Genomic DNA, 17,080 nt, shown 5'->3' with positions numbered 1-17,080 from the left:
AGGGCTGAGGCAGGGGGTCTCAGGCCAGCAAGGGAGACTGACCTTTCCTTGCGAGGCGTGGGAGGGTCCAGAAAAGCAAAGCTGCCACCGGAGAGGTATTACAAGAAAGTGATTAGACAGCAGCGTGTTGGATAAACCAAAGAGGAGAGCACTGGAGTCCGGGAGACTCTGAGGTTGCATTAAAATAATCTGGTCAAGAGGTGGGAAGGGCGTCCACCAAGGCCTTGGCCTCAGGTATCAAAATAATGGATGCTTGCTAGGCCCCCTGGAAAACAGAATCAATCAGTCTGTGTGATCACAGGCCCCAAGAAGGGATCAAAGGCAACCCAGAAGCCTTGATCCCAGGACCCTGGGCAATTTTCAGTTCCATTTATGGGGACCCGATGGGAGTTTCCAGGAATGAATTAAAATGTGAGTTTGGTCCCTCAAAGGAGGCACTGATGCCATCCTTTTTGGTCTAGTATCTAGCTATATAAACAAGACATAAATAGCACCATCCAGAAAGGAAAAATGCATACATTTCTTTATATGTGTGGCTGACTCACTTTGCTGTGCATCTGAACCTATCACAACATTGTTAATCGACTGTGCTCTGATATAAATAAAAAACATTAAAAAATAAGTAAATAAGCAAATAAAAAAGTAAGAACTTCTGTTCACCAAAATATATGGTGCGGAGTAAAACTATATTGTACAGGAAGCTAAGGAGAAATTCACTCTATGACTAAATGTGGTAAAAAATGGAGTCATTTTCCTATAATTAAAAACAGACCTAACAGAACAGAACCTTTTGGGGAAACTAGCATCCTAGATCCGAGGGTCGATGCCAGGGCAGGGTATTGAGGAAGGGGCAGTGGGCTGACCACGTCTGTGGTCCCAGCTTAGTGGACGACTGAGATGGCCAGTGGGTGTAGCATCACCTACTACAGAAGTCAAGTCTCGTGAGGACTGGAAGGAATCGCTAAATTGGATGATGCAGAGTTTATCACTAAATTTGAAAAGACTAGGCATATCTGTTTGAGAATAAACATTAGACGTCAAAGATTTGAAAACTTGAGCGTGGACTGAGGCAATGCGAAAGATGATGTACACGACTCTTGAGAATTCGAAGTTAATGCAGAGGCAGCTATGATGGGACCAGCTGGGGGAATGGCAAAACAGATCATTGCTTTTAGAATGGGGGAAATGTATTTGTTGATCAGAATGATCAACAGAAGAATTTGAAGCAGGATTTCTCTGGTGGCTCAATGGTAAAGAATCCAGCTGCCAATGCAGGGGACATGGGTTCAATCCCTGGTCCGGGAAGATCCCACATGCCCTGGGGAGCTAAGCCCACGGGTCGTAACTACCGAGCCTGTGCTCTAGAGTCCACGAGCCGCAGCTACAGAGTCTGAGGGCCGCAACTGCCGAAGCCTGCGCGCCCGAGAGCCCGCACTCCACTGCAAGGGAAGTGAGAAGCCCGAGCACCACGACCAGACTCGCCCTCGCTCACCACAAGCGGAGAAAGTCCATGTGCAGCAACAGAGACCCAGCACGGCCAAAAAGAAACAGGTAAAATAAAAAAAGAATTTGAAGCAGAGGCTGGTAATTGAGGAGGGAGTGTGAGGCTGTGGAACAGAGAACACAGACGGGCGCAGACGGGCCTCCTGCAACAAAAGAGGGACAAACGGCAGAGGCAAAGCACAAAGGAGGCCCGGAGGAAGACACCCGGGCACCCTGGGCTCAGGAGAAGCTGGCCAAGGGGACACACGGGCTCGTCTTGCTCTTCCTGAAGAAGAAGGAAGCGTTTTCTGCGGAGGCTGGTGAGGCGTGGAGTGGGAGAGTCACAGAGGATTGCAGACCAGGGTCTGCAGACGGTGATGGGATTTAATCACCCATCTGTGGCAGAATCCACAGGATCCCATCTATTTCTCTTTTCTTATTGTCATTGTTATTGTCTTGTTATTACTTTGTCTTTTGCATAGTTTCAGACTTACTCTCCTAATAATATCAGCCCCAAAGAGCTGAGGGAAAGATTTTCGTTTTCAGCTTCACTGCTTATAAAATACATTAATAGGCAAAAATAGAAATCAAAGCCGTCTTTTTTTTTTAATGTGAAATTACAGAGTACATGTTTAAAAAACAAGTTTCCCTTCAACTCCAGACGCAGACCTAAATCTTGAGGGGTATAAAAAAAAAAAAAAGCTTCCACGTGGGAAGCTGGATTTTAGGCTAATGAATGCAACTCTATTTTTGATACTATGCTGTGTGTTTATATAAAATAGAGGAGCATTTTAGGCCAATTAGTGGCTTGCAAACCCTATACTTTTTCCAGCAAGGGCTAAGCTTGACGAACTTGAGAAGTTAATACAGAAATTTGTTGGCAGCGAAATTGTGCGGTCGGGTTGATTCAAGGCAACAAAGCTAGAGCATAAATTAGTTTTTATTTGTTAAAAGAAAAACAAACTCTGTTTGTTTTTGCAATACAGTTTGTTAGTTCTTTTAATTTGGGGGAAAATTTGGGGAATTCCAGTTCGCAGAGCAGTAAGAGGCTCGGGCCAGGGCGAGGCAGGCCCCAGCTCCGGGCCTGTGTAAACAGCACCCGCGTCTCCCTGGGTATACCTCGGTCAGGGCAGCGGGTTGGCCTGCCACGCCCAGACCTCGGCTGAACCGGAGCGCCGGCCGGGCGGTGACTGGGAGTGGAGTCACGGGGCACCATTCAGAACCGCAGAGGGAGCCGTGGGCACTGCCCCCATCCCCAACTGTCTTCTGCAGAGACTCTGGAACCCCAGACTTACAGCGAGATCTTGCTTCGATGGAATGCTGGAGATCCTGGAGGCCTCTCTCCTTCTTTTGGAGATAAGAAAAGTCAAGAGCAGATGGGCAGATGCGGCAACACGAGACCATCCCAGTGCCCAGGTCCGAGGCACTTTGATGTCAACTGGGCCATCAGCAGACTCACTTGTTTGGTGGGACACGTGAGGAGGTGAGGGCATTCTGAGCCCGTCCTAGGAAAGATAGCACGTGTGAAAATCAAATGACCTGCCGTCCAGCTAATGGTGAAGCCTCAGACATTCTGAATCCTGGTCATCATTGTGCCTGCACTCAGGCCTCAGCTGTGACTCCCCACTGAAACCAAGCTAACTCTATCTCTAGCTTCTAAACTGAACCCTGTCTCTACCCTAACCCTAACCCTGTCTCTAAACCTAATCCAACGATAACCCTCACTCTAACCTTAACCCAAACCCCAAACACATCCCCAACCCTACCTTGAGCCCCCGTCATGGGGAAATTTGAGGTGGGGGTTGTGCCATCTTCCTGACTTTTATGAGTTGGTAAGAATCGCAGGATTTGTGGCGTAAGAGTTTCTTTAGAAGAAGTCTGCAGCCAGGCTTAGCCCAGCGTGGGTTTTTCTTCCCCTTTAGGGTTCACCAAACACTCTCCCATTTACATGGCCCTTGAGACTTGTGACAAAACTCTAAAGTGCTGTGGTGGAAATTGCTAGTGGTTCCCAATGTCTATTTTGGTTTTTCTACAACAATAGAATTCCTGTATTAGTCAGGGTTACTGTACTACTCCAGAGAAACGGAACCAATTGGGTACATAGAGAGATATAAGATGAGATTTATTGGAGGGACTGCTTCACAGGGTTACGGAGCCCAGGACGCCCCACAGTCTGCCGTCTGCAGGCTGGTGACCCAGGAAGGCTGCTAGTGTAACTTGGTCTGAGTCAAGGAGTCCTGATATCTGAGGGCAGGAAAAGATGGACCTCCCAGCTCAAGAAGAGGAAAGAAGTCACCCTTCCTTCACTTCTATGTGGGCCTCCATGCGCTGGGTGACGCCACCCACGTTGGTGAGAGAAGAGCCTACAGGTGAGGGAAGCTTCAGTCTACCGAACCAAAGGCCCACCTCTTGTAGAAACACCCTCATAGACACCCCTAGACATTATTTGTTGCCAGCTGTCTGGGTGCCCCTTAGCCTGGTCAAGTTGACACATAAAATGAACCATCACAAGCCCTGATTTTTATGTGGACACAACAGACAGACCACACATCCCAGGCTTCCTTGAAGCTAGACGTGGCCGTACAGCTAAGTTCTGCCCGATGGGATGAGAGAGGAGGCAACGAGATGTTGGCAGGCGATGGGTGCTGCTTCTGCATTGTGCCATTAAAAGGAGTGCTGTCGGGTCATTCACAGAGAGGTGGACACACCTAGAGGCTGTCACACAGACTGAAGTCAGAAAGAGAAAAAAAATTGTGTGTATTAATGCATATACGTGTAATCTGAAAAAAAAAAAACTGGTATAGATCTTATTTACAAAGAAGAAATAGAGACACAGAGGTAGAGAGCAAACATGAATAGCAAGGGGAAAGTGGGGGATGAATTGGGAAATTGGGATTGATACATATATACTATTGATATATTCGTCCGAAGGACTGATGCTGAAACTGAAACTCCTGTATTTTGGTCATCTGATGAGAACAGCTGACTCATTGGAAAAGTCCCTGATGAGGGGGAAAATTGAAGGCAGAAGGAGAAGAGGGCATCAGAGGATGAGATGACTGTATGCCACTACCAGTGCAATGGATAAGAACCTTTCCAGGGAGGTCTGGAGTGCTGCAGTCCGTGGGGTCGCAAAGAGTCGGACAGGGCTGGGCAACCGAACAACAACAGAGCACTATGTGTAAAATAGACGACCGGTGAGAGCCTGCTGCATAGCCCAGGGGAGCTCTACTCGGTGCTCTGCGGCGACCTGAATGGAAAGGAAATCCGGGAAGGAGGGGATTGTGTGTGTACAGCTGACTCACTTTACTGTGCAGTAGAGACTAGCCCATTATAAAGCTGCTATACTCCAATATAAATTTTTAAAAATAAACAAAGAGACACACAAAGGCAAAGAAAAATAAAAGGCAAGAGCAATCTCTTTCTCTCTTCCCACTTTGCACGAGAGCACAGACTAGCACTGAGGGGGACAAAGCTTGTTCAGGTGAGTTAAAAAAATGCAAAAAATTGTGACTTTTATAGATGCTAGTGGTTGTGTGACGCTGGGTACACAGTGTAAACATTGTAAGTGTATCTCCTCAATTTAAATGTGAAATACAAATAGCTACCTTGGAGAATATAATGTGTATGAGAGGGCTTGTGTTTAAAGCGGCGATCACAGTGTTCCTAGGTCAACAGCAAGCTGAGCCTGGTTTTGTGAGCTTTGCAGGGGGACAGGGCTGGACAGCAAGGTGGGGAAACCAGCAGAGAGTGGGACGAAGAGCTCGGTCAGCACCGCAGGCCTTCCTCTCCTGTGTGAGACCACTGCGGGGGTTTCCTCAGTGAGTAGACCGGACTCTGTGGTTAGCACTGGGACGCTTTGTCCTGAATTCACAGTAACAGGAAGAGTGACTCAGTCTTCAGCCTCAAAGGATGGAGAGGCTGAGTCTGGTTTGGAACTTCCTCCCTCAAGTCAGGATCAGTCTGGGAACCAGGAGAACAGAGCTGAGTGTTAGGATGATTCATAGACATCGGGGGGTAGGACAGTGAAGGCAGGGGGCATGCGGAGCGGCAAAGGGGATGAGCCAGTTCAGGCAACAGCAATTTTTCCTAGCTGGGTGGTTTGAGCTAGGTTTTAGGGGTCAGTGGACCTAAGCGTGAGTTGCAGCTCTGCTAGTTAGCAACTGTTACTGGTACCAGTTTCCACATTTGTGAAGAGGATAATAGTTACCTTTGAAAATGGTTAGCAGTCATCTTCCACTGCGCTCTGATGATGTATCAGTCACTCAGCAATTGTCTTGCACATCATCTTGAGTAATCTTCCCAACGACCTTTGGGAGATAAGAACTCTCATGATTTCCGGGTTACAGATGAGAAAATGGGCCTGAGGGAGGTCAGAACACGGACCCACCATCAAACTCCCATGCGAGTTTGCTTTTCATTTAGGATTAAATGAGAAAACCTAGCATGCTTAGCAGACTTCCCAATGGCGCTAGTGGTAAAGAACCCACCTGTCAATGCAGGAGATGTAAGAGGCGTGGATTTTTCGATCCCTGGATCAGGAAAATCCCTGGAGAAGGAAGTGGCCACCCACTCCAGTATTCTTGCCTGGAGAACCACATGGACAGAGGAGCCTGGTGGGCTACGGTCCACGGGGTCACAAAGAGTCGGACACAATGAAGTGAGTGAGCACAATACACTTAGCACAGTGCTTGTGTTATTGTCTTAAATAAACGGTCATTTAAAAATATTATTCCAATTTTAGAGATGAAAAAAATGGAAGCTAAGAGCCATGTTGATAGAACAAAGCTCAGACATTCTGCTCTAAAGGCTTTACCAGCCCAGCATCCTGCCTTGGCACAAAAAAGGCTGTCTGAAAGCAGCCTCCTCGCCCAGGATGGAGTGGAGGGCACGCCCTGCCCTCAGAGGATAGGCTGACGCCCGGGCTCTTGAGGACGTGGCCCCAGGCCTCACAGAGGGGATGTTTTCCTCGCTAGACGCATCTTAGGGCAGCAGCCAAGCGCAGCCTCCGTCCACCGTCCTGCCTGCCCCTCCTTCCCAGGGAGCGGAGCTGCTGGGGTCACGTGGCCTCCAGCTCACTTCTGTTTATGGAGTTTCTCAGCCAAGAGGAAAACCATTAGGTGTCAAATTGCAAGTAGACAGCCTCCAAGAAGCTGCCTCGTCCAGCGTGATTTGCTGCCAAAGAACCTTAAATAAACTTTGTGCAGGGCAGATGTCTAAGCCTCTGCTGCATGCAGTATATTTCATTTGTCAGATTAATATGTAGAGCTTGATTTGGTCTAATTAATTAGTTTGCGTTCTGAAAGCAGAAGAAAACAATGGGTTTCTTCTCACCTCTTCTGGTTCTCTTTGTAGGGTTTCTTTTGGGGAAAAAGCAAGTTAATGCATTACTTAAGATAAAAGAAAAATCTATCTGAGGACTTAAGCAATGCTTCATTTAATTATATTTTTAGCCAAAGGTGAGAGGTAAAGTCAACAATTGCCCTAGGAATCAACAGCTGTGCACAGCAGTAATACAGATAGAGAAGACTTGAACACATAAGAGGAAAAAGTCAATAGAGTAATTAATAAAAAATCTATAATGAAACATGTAAGACACTTTGCCTCCATTTTTTTTTTCTATACAATACTTTTGGAAGGAAACTGAATCTTTTGGCCCTCTCTTAAAATATATACATATAGTAAGGTAGAATCCTCTTATATTTTACATGACAATGAATTTCATGCCTCTTGCCTGATTCCCCACCACAAGGTACATTAATATAAATGGGCTCAGTCATATTGGACTCTCTGTGACCCACCAGGCTCTCTGTCCATGGAATTTTCCAAGAAAGAACACCAGAGTAGGTTGCCATATCTGCCTCCAGGGGATCTTCCCAACCCAGGGATTGAACCCACATCTCATGTGCCTCCTGCATTGGTAGGCGCGTTCTTTATCACTTGCGCCAGCTGGGAAGCCTGCTATTAATATAAATGACTCTCAGTAAGCAGGGAGATGCTCCTCAGCCCTGCAAAACTCCCTGCAGAGACAAAAGGGTATGCAGGAGTCAAGCTACTCCTGGTTCCTAACACTTGAGGTGGGGAGAGGATTGGCTGGAAATAGAAGGAAGCTGGGTTTGACACTTTACATTCAGACACAGTGCAGTTTCTCAGGAGGGAATTCACACTGGAGACCAAGCAGACATCCTCTGTAGGCGCTTAATGAAATACTCGGGGAATAAAATTTTGGAAGGACCTAAGTCAAGTTCAAGGCAGATGTTGAGACTTCCTGGAAAACGAGAGTAGTACAGGACTGCTCTGTAAGACAGTGTCACACAGGCCAAAATGAGACGCCCTGAGAAGCCCAGGCAAGAGTAAAAGCTTAAAGCAAGAACCGAGGACGAAAGACAGTTGGAGGTCTAAACCATGAAATGTTAATGTGTGTGATCAGCACAAAGGCAGTGCACAGTTATCTGAGTGGAAAGCAGGGAAGATTCGGATGGGCAAATGCAACCCTACATCAGGGCTACTAACGCAGAGACAGTGAAGGCTCCAAAACTCAAGCTGGGAAACCAGTCGGCCCCAAGAAAAGAACATCATGGAAAACTCACAGTACTTCACGTTTGATGGAAAGAACTGCCGTCTCCTAGAAGAGCAGCAGTTAAAAAAGAGAAAACGAACTTGTTAAAAGGACATCCATCCCGGGTGACGCTCGCAGTAAAGAACCTGCCTGCCAGGGCAGATGTAAGAGACACAAGTTCGATCCCTGGGTCAGAAAGATCCCCCGGAGGAGGGCACAGCAACCCATTCCAGCATTCTTGCCTGGAGAATCCCACGGACAGAGGAGCCTGGCGGGCTACAGTCCATGGGGTCCTAAAGAGTCGAACATGGCTGAAGCAACCTGGCACTCAGAAAAAGCAAGGTCATCAGGGAGGATACTAGCCAAAGAAGGAAAGAGACCATTCGGGACAACGGGCTCCCTCTCGGGGGCATGGCCCTCCTGGAGGCAACCTCCGCCCACCAGGTTTGAGGGTCGTTTACTCAGAACATGGAGGAGGAGGCCAGATGCTCAAAAACCCAGGGTCTGCCTCCTTGGTATCCATACATCTGAGGCCACAGATGTGCAGCCGTGAGTCTGAAGTGAGCACAGATCACTAGGACAGAAGGCTGGATGCTGTGAAGATGCTCTGCACACTACAGACCCTCGACGCACATGATAAGTGACCCGCGCCTGAGGACTTGTCCCTGGCCAGGCCGTGCTTCCCGGGTGCTCATCTCTTGAGTCCAGAGTGAATGAAGGCGTGAGAGGGTAACTGGGACTAGTAAAGTGAGACGTTGTCGCCCGCACAGGAGCTTGCCCTGCCCGTGGGCAGCCAGCTTCGAGGCTGTGTGGCTTCAGGACCCCGTGAGGATGGTGGGAGTCGAGGTCAAGGCATGCCTAGGGGTCTGGCTCGGCTGGTTGGGGAGCTTTGCCTTTAGGGGATGCTTTGCGATCTTCTGAGATGGTCACCCTTCGAGGCTGGCGACCACAGGGAAAACAGTGGGTGAGAACACGCATCAGAATTCAGTAAAAGCCCTGAAGACGATCGTGCGCAGAAACTGAGCCCAGCGGAGAGCAGGGCGACGCTTCAAGCGCTAAGTGCAGCAGGGGGAAAGAAGCCGTTGTCTCCCTGAGCAGAACAAAGACCCCTTCCCCCTCTTGTCCTCCTCCTCCAGGTCTTCCTCCTCCTCTTCCTCTTCAGCGGTGGAATTACAGTATATAAATGTGAAGAAACAGAAGAAGATGAAGTAAAGAGCGCCCTGGCAGATGGGTCGCAACAGTTCTCTGGGACGGAAACAGGACTGGTGAACTGAGCCCGGGGGCGGCGTCAGGCTCAGGCTGCCAGCGTGTTTACTCAGGCCAGAGCCACACTCTAAAAATAATTGAATGTGAGTGCTTTTAGGGGTATGCATTTTCCATGTTTTTGAAGCTGCCACCCTTAATATTTTATCAAGCTTTTCCATTCCTTCTTGTTATTTTCCTAACCTCTGAAGGTATGTGAGTTTGCAGACTCCAGCTCTTGAGCAGTTCTGGGAAGATCTCGAGGCCAGCGTTTTTAGAGGCATAACCTCCAAAGATGATCAGACCTGCAGAGATAAGCTCGGGCCCAAGGGAAGGAATGTACGAAATCAAGACCACAACTGAGATGGAGACAAAAACCATTCCCGGGAAGGAAATACTGTTCTAAGAGCTTCCGTAGAGTTTCAGACTTTTTACGATTAAAATAAACAGGTTTATGCACCCATGTTTTTCTGAAAACAACATATATGTGTAAACTGGGAGAATGGTACAGACGAACCAATTTTCTGAGTAGAAACAGAGATGCAGGTGGACTTAACGGACACAGGTGGGGAAGGAGAGGCTGGGACAGATTGGGAGAGTGGCATTGACATATGTACACTGCCCTGCGCAAAACGGGCCTCCCCGGCGGCTCAGGCAGTAAGGAAGCTGCCTGCAGTGGGGGAGACCCAGGTTCGATCCCTGGGTCAGGAAGATCCCTTAAGGGAATGGCAACCCACTCCAGTATTCTTGCCTGGAGACTCTCAGGGACGGAGAGAGTGGTGCTGGTGGGCTGCTGTCTATGGCGTCGCACAGAGTCGGACACGACTGAAGTGACTTAGCAGCAAAGGTCTAAGGAAGGAGTCACTGAAGTCCGCAGAAAAGACCTTCCTCTGTCTTCCAAGGAGCCCAAAAGCATTGCACAGAAGGGCTTCTGTGCAAGTGTTTCTGTAACTGAGATTCAGAGACAGGGTCTTTACAACACTGTTTCAATTTGGAGCAAAGAAAACTGTGACCAACCCGGGCCTCCTTTTATGTTTTCTGCCCAGGAGGAGCTGGTGTCGATGTGGTTTAGATAGAGGAAGATGCTGCAAAGATTAGAGGCTTGGGATCTGCCTCTGGAAGCTCTGACCCCAAAGCGAACTCCTTTCCCAGGGGTTCCTGCTGTCTGAAGTCAGAGACCAGTGGGTTTCCGAAAGGGGTGAGTGGAGATGTCAGGCTGGAGCACTTTGGGAAGACTGTTTGGAACACGGTCTAGAAAATACCCTTCTCCACAGAAAGAATATGATGACTGACCCGTCAGGACCACTCCCAAGAGTGAGTGAGCCTCCCGACGCAATGCCAGCATGCATGTGGGAGCCTGGAGAGCGGGCCTGTCTGAATACGCCACTGCGTTTACTGACATAACACAGAAGTGTGTCAATCGCTCAGTTGTGTCTGACTCTTTGCAGTCCCATGGCCTGTAACCCACCAAGCTCCTCTGTCCATGGGATTCTCCAGGCAAGACTACTGGAGTAGGTTACCGTCCCTTCTCCAGGGGATCTTCTGGACCCCAGGGACCTCATTGCAGGCAGATTCTTTACCATCCAAGCCACCAGGGAAGCCCATATAGAGTTATAGCATTTAGAAGCTGTCCACCCTTCTCCGCCCTAGTCGCAAGCAGAGTAAGACCATTACAAAGGTTTTAGCACAACCTGCTGGTCATTCTGGGAGAACGCAATGGCAACCCACTCCAGTACTCTTGCCTGGAAAATCCCATGGACGGAGGAGCCTGGTGGGCTGCAGTCCATGGGGTCTCGAAGAGTCAGACAGGACTGAGCGACTTCCCTTTCACTTTTCACTTTCATGCACCGGAGAAGGAAATGGCAACCCACTCCAGTGTTCTTGCCTGGAGAATCCCAGGGACGGGGGAGCCTGGTGGGCTTCCGTCTATGGGGTTGCACAGAGTCAGACACGACTGCAACGACTTAGCAGCAGCAGCAGCTGGTCTTTCTACTTGGCACAAGAAAGTGAGGAAAAGCATTCAAGCACATCCACGCAAAAACACCCCAGTGTCAAAAAATATCCAGAAGACAAATCATTCCCATGAGATTTAACGTTCAGCATTAGCTAATAAGAAAATATGAGCACAAATCAGTAAAAACAAAGCATATATTTTATTAAATTTGTTTTTATTCACCGCTCACTCAGAAAAGAAATATATATTTTGGTTGAAAAAGTATCCTGAATTGAAAATGGAGTCTCCACAGATTTTTTATTTCTTTTACTCAGAGAAGTAATTATTTCTGTAAAATTAATTTTTAGAATTATTTTTAAAGAAGTAATTTTGTCTTCATCAAAGAAATAAGTTGGAGCTTAAAAATAAGTTAATGATTTAAACAAAAAGTCTGGGGAAGTCCAAATTTAAACACTGAATATTTTGATATTTTGTTTTACTAATAAATTAACATTCCTCTTAGAGTGATAAAAAAAAAAAAAAACATAAATAGTAGTTGCATGCCTTATTTGTCTGGTTTTCTCACCCTAGCATAGAAATCCCACAGAATTCATATATATTGCATTTGTTTTAAGGGCTTTTATTTATTTATTTATTTTTGAGCATTACATGATGTCTGTTTTTTCATGTTTATCTGGTTAACAAAAGCTTTTTTGTTGTTTTAAGCTTTTTTTTTTTCTTTTTAATGTGGACCATTTTTAAAGTCTTCATTGAATTTGTTACAATTTTGCTTCTGTTTGATGTTTTTGGGTTTTTTGGCTTGTGAGGCATGTGAGGGCTTTGCTCCCTGACCAGGGATTGAACCTACACTCCCTGAATTTTAGGGAGAAATCTCAACCACTGGATGACCAGGGAAGTCCCAATCTGGCAACAGTTTTGCTTATTGGTATTTGGTTTTTAGATTTTAATTTTATTTCATATTGGAGCATAGTTGATTGACAATGTTTCAGGTATACATCAAAGTGGTTCAGTTATACACATATATGATCTATTTTTAAAAATTATTTTTCCATTTAGGTTATTACGAAGTATTGAGCAGAGTTGCCTGTGATATGCTGTATGTCCTTGCTGGTTTTCTATTTTAAATAAGCTTTATCAAAACATTTTCTAGGTCGTACAAAGCAAGGGCTAGAAGGGCAGATTGGACTGAGACCCAGGCTGCCAGCTCAGAGAAGCCGCACTTCCCAGGCGGGTATATAGGGATGTATTTCCTCTGACACTTTAGGTTACAGTTGATTGAGGTCGGAACTGTTTAAGTCTAAGAATTTTAAATCTTAATTTTTAAAATATTTTTTGAAGACAATTTTTATCAAGTGAATGTATAAAAAATGAAGAATTTCCACATTTCATTTATTATGAACCCACAGCTATATGTCTTTGATAATCTTCATATTTTCTTTAATGATGGTATGATTTTTAAAGATATAAACACCAGTTTTACTTATAAATTAACTAATTAATGATACTCTTTGAGTCGGTCATCCATTAAGAATTACTGTTGAAATATGACTAGTTTGATCATTGAACTATGACTATTTTACTGAAATTGGAACAGAATATTTGCTTAGCTCTCTGTAATAAGCCCGCAGTGCTGAGGAGCTACACACAATGGAAAAAAAGGTAAAAGCTTCTCTTTTGTAATAATATCCCCCCAAAATGCTCTTCATTGGTAAATTTTACTTATTTGGAAGGTTATTTGCATTTGTATAAAAATGAACTATTTCACGTGCATTAATGTTTCTTTTATTAAAAACACAGATTCTCGTGGAAAAAGAAGTCACCCATGTTTTAAATGCCTGTTCAGTAATAAAATCACTTCACAGAGACCCTGTAAAATCATGATGCATTGAATGATCTGGCTTCTGTATCGTACTGCAATGGTAATAGCTGTTTAGTCAGATAAAGTGGAACTGCTAAGCATGCACCCAAATGAAATTTAACCACGTGTTCATTTTTGCACAAGTCTGATGGGAAAAACGCCCCTCCCATTCATTCTTCTGGGTCACTGGTTTTCATTAGCTGCTTCAAAGCCAACCCCATTTCTTATCTTAAAACATGGCAGGTAGAGTGTGAAGTTAATTTTAGGTGAAGTAAGAAAACCAGGGAGACAGGTCTTAGACCCAAACGTTTCTCTCCAAGATTACAGTGTCTACCCAAGAGCCTCCAAGGGCGATGCTGAGTATCCTTGAGACTCCTGTTGTTCCCTCCTACCCGAGTGCCTCTCTGAATTTGCCCCAGGGAAACCTCCCCTTCCTGTTTGATGGCAGGAAGACCTCCCCAGGCTGCAGCCTCAGTGTAGCATGAGCAGTTAGCTCCACTCTGCAGGGGATGTGGCCGACCACAAAGGCACCCACAAATGTGCTTCCTTCCAGTTAATAGCACTTTCATTAGGATGTCCCCAGAGCCTACCATGGGCTTCCCTGGTAGCTCAGCTGGTAAAAAAAATCTGCCGGCAATGCAGGACACCCTGGTTCAATTCCTGGGTCTGGAAGATCCCCTGGAGAAGAGCATGGCAACCCACTCCAGTATTCTTGCCTAGAGAATCCCATGGACAGAGGAGCCTGGTGGGCTACAGTCCATGGGGTCACAAAGAGTCAGACACCACTGCACAAGTAAGCACAGCACAGCACGGAGCCTACCATGTATCAGGCGCTCTAAAGACAAGTGAGAAACTCACCGGGGCATGAGCCCTGTCAAGGTGAGTCCTGATGACGTCAAGACGACCCAGAGGGAGGGTATGGGGAGGGAGGAGGGAGGAGGATTCAGGATGGGGAACACAGGTATACCTGTGGCAGATTCATTTCGATATTTGGCAAAACTAATACAATATTGTAAAGTTTAAAAATAAAGTAAAATTAAAAAAAAAAAAAAAGACGCAGAAGTGAAAGGATGCCACAAAGAGGGTGGTGGCTGTTGCCCATGGGGGGCAAGTGCCCGATGCTGGGGAGAACAGCACCTGGGGGGCAAGTGCCCGATGCTGGGGAGAACAGCACCTGGGGGGCAAGTGCCCGATGCTGGGGAGAACAGCACCTGGGGGGCAAGTGCCCGATGCTGGGGAGAACAGCACCTGGGGGGCAAGTGCCCGATGCTGGGGAGAACAGCACATGGGGGGCAAGTGCCCGATGCTGGGGAGAACAGCACCTGGGGGGCAAGTGCCCGATGCTGGGGAGAACAGCACCTGGGGGCAAGTGCCCGATGCTGGGGAGAACAGCACCTGGGGGGCAAGTGCCCGATGCTGGGGAGAACAGCACCTGGGGGCAAGTGCCCGATGCTGGGGAGAACAGCACCTGGGGGGCAAGTGCCCGATGCTGGGGAGAACAGCACCTGGGGGGCAAGTGCCCGATGCTGGGGAGAACAGCACATGGGGGGCAAGTGGCCCGATGCTGGGGAGAACAGCACCTGGGGGGCAAGTGCCCGATGCTGGGGAGAACAGCACCTGGGGGGCAAGTGCCCGATGCTGGGGAGACAACACATGGGGGGCAATGCCCGATGCGGGGAGGGAAACAGCACATGGGGGGCAAGTGCCCGATGCTGGGGAGAACAGCACATGGGGGGCAAGTGCCCGATGCTGGGGAGAACAGCACCTGGGGGGCAAGTGCCCGATGCTGGGGAGAACAGCACCTGGGGGGCAAGTGCCCGATGCTGGGGAGAACAGCACATGGGGGGCAAGTGCCCGATGCTGGGGAGAACAGCACCTGGGGGGCAAGTGCCCGATGCTGGGGAGAACAGCACCTGGGGGGCAAGTGCCCGATGCTGGGGAGAACAGCACCTGGGGGGCAAGTGCCCGATGCTGGGGAGAACAGCACCTGGGGGGCAAGTGCCCGATGCTGGGGAGAACAGCATGACTTTTGTTCTTCAGGGTGGGGGACTTGGATGAGAAGACAGGGTGATAAAGTTAAGGATCAGCTGTTCTATCATCATCACCAAATCAGTATTTTACTTGAGGCGGCTTCCCAGGTGGCACTAGTGGGAAAGAGCCCGCCTGCCAATGCAGGAAGCATAAGAGACGTGGGTTTGATCCCTGGGTTGGGAAGAACCCCTGGAGGAGGAAATGGCAACTCACTCCAGTATTCTTTCCTGGAGAATCCCATGGACAGAGGAGCCTGGCAGCCTACAGTCCATGGGCTGCAAAGAGTTGGGCACAACTGAAGCAACTTAGCACATGCAGCACAGTATAAATTTATATGGGCAGATCTTGGAGATATCATAGTTTCAGGTCCAGACTGCTGCCATAAAGTGAATGTCTTAATGAAGGGAGTCATGTTCATTTTCTTCTGGTTTCCCAGTGCACATGAAATCTTGTTTATACTGTACTGTAGCTTACTAAGTGTGCAAATCATTATGTCTTTTAAAAGTGTAAATTTCTTAAGTAAAAATACTTTATTAATTTAAAAAGAAAGCCATCACCTGACAAGCCAGGTTTGCCGCTAACCTTCAGTGTGTAAACGAGGAAGCATTTGTAAAGTGTGGTAAAGCAAAGGGTAATAAAAGTATGTCTGTGCAGAAGAAACCTGAGAGAGGACTGACCGCATTAAAACACGTGTAGTGGCTCTCCATGGAGGAGGAAATGGCAGCCCATTCCAGTGCTCTTGCCTGGAGAATCCCATGGATGGAGGAGCCTGGTGGGCTGCATTCCACGGGGTTGCTAAGAGTCGGACATGACTGAACAACTTCACTTTCATGCATTGGAGAAGGAAATGGCAACCCACTCCAGTGCTCTTGCCTGGAGAATCCCAGGGACAGGGAAGCCTGGTGGGCTGCCGTCTATGGGGTTGCACAGAGTCAGACACGACTGAAGCAACTTAGCAGCAGCAGTGACCCTCCAATGTTCCTGCTACTAGAAGTTGCTACAGAAAGGATACACAAATAAATTCTGACATAATTCTTGATTTTGAGCAGCTGAGTTTCCTGAGACACTTGGATAATAGTCATCATGGAATATGACATCGACGAAAACCACAGTAGAGTTCTAAAAACTGTGCAAGGAGAGTAAGGCGAAGGGGTGATGAAGTCTAACTGAAGTAGTAAGAAGTTACTTAGAGATTGATGATATTTGGGATGTGTCTTAAAGGCATAGAGGTTCACCAGTCTGTGATAAGAACTTACTAGGTCACCAAGAAAGGACAAAAGTCTATAGTCGAGCAAAAGAAATGTAGACTAAATATAGACAATATAAGGGATAGGAAAAAATGGTAATTAATATGCTCAGAGAATGTTTCCCATCATAAAGTATCAACATGAGGTGATTAAAAATGGAGATCCTGAGAATAAATTAATTAATCAATTAGTAAAAATTCTTATTACTAAAATTATATTTTAGAAGGAATAATCAATGTAAGGTAGAAAATGAAGTTGAAGACTCAGAGAGGAGACCAAAAAATAATGTTTTATTTTAAGCAAAATAAATAAAAGAAAATTTGAGAATTAAGAAGTTCAATATAAAAACAAATGTAATCTTTACCTCCCCTCACACACATATAAAGAAGAAAATGAGACGGGGGAGGAAAAGAGAGAGAGAGATCTAGAGACTGAGAATTAAAAGAGGAAAGAAATCATCACAGACATGATTTAGGGAAATTTCCCCAAACTGGAAAATATTCGTTTCCACATGAAGAGGCCTCACAAGTGACTAAAAGAGTAACATTAAAAAGAAAACAAACAAAACAAAACCTTATGGTGAATAATAGATCCTAAAATATCTCAGGAAGGAAAACAAGAAACCTCCAAAAACAGGTATCAGAAATCAAGTACCATTAGACTGCCCAGAAGTAACAGCCAATGCTGGAAATGAAAGAGAAATGCCT

The 17,080-nt window shown here is 46.7% G+C and overlaps 1 long non-coding RNA gene across 1 annotated transcript; it reads right to left on the bottom strand.

The window, feature by feature from the left end:
• Nucleotides 1-2,404: 2,404 nt before the first annotated feature.
• Nucleotides 2,405-5,446, bottom strand: LOC104974541 (uncharacterized). Its single transcript, XR_812162.4, has 2 exons — nucleotides 3,249-5,446; nucleotides 2,405-2,987 (listed from the first exon to the last, which is right to left on the bottom strand). It is a non-coding gene; the product is annotated as an uncharacterized lncRNA (long non-coding RNA).
• Nucleotides 5,447-17,080: the final 11,634 nt, after the last annotated feature.

Source organism: Bos taurus, chromosome 16 (assembly GCF_002263795.3).
Source record: "Bos taurus isolate L1 Dominette 01449 registration number 42190680 breed Hereford chromosome 16, ARS-UCD2.0, whole genome shotgun sequence".
NCBI classification, from domain to species: domain Eukaryota; kingdom Metazoa; phylum Chordata; class Mammalia; order Artiodactyla; family Bovidae; genus Bos; species Bos taurus.
Note: the sequence above shows the minus strand (reverse complement) of the source record. Positions and strands in the feature narration are given on the sequence as shown.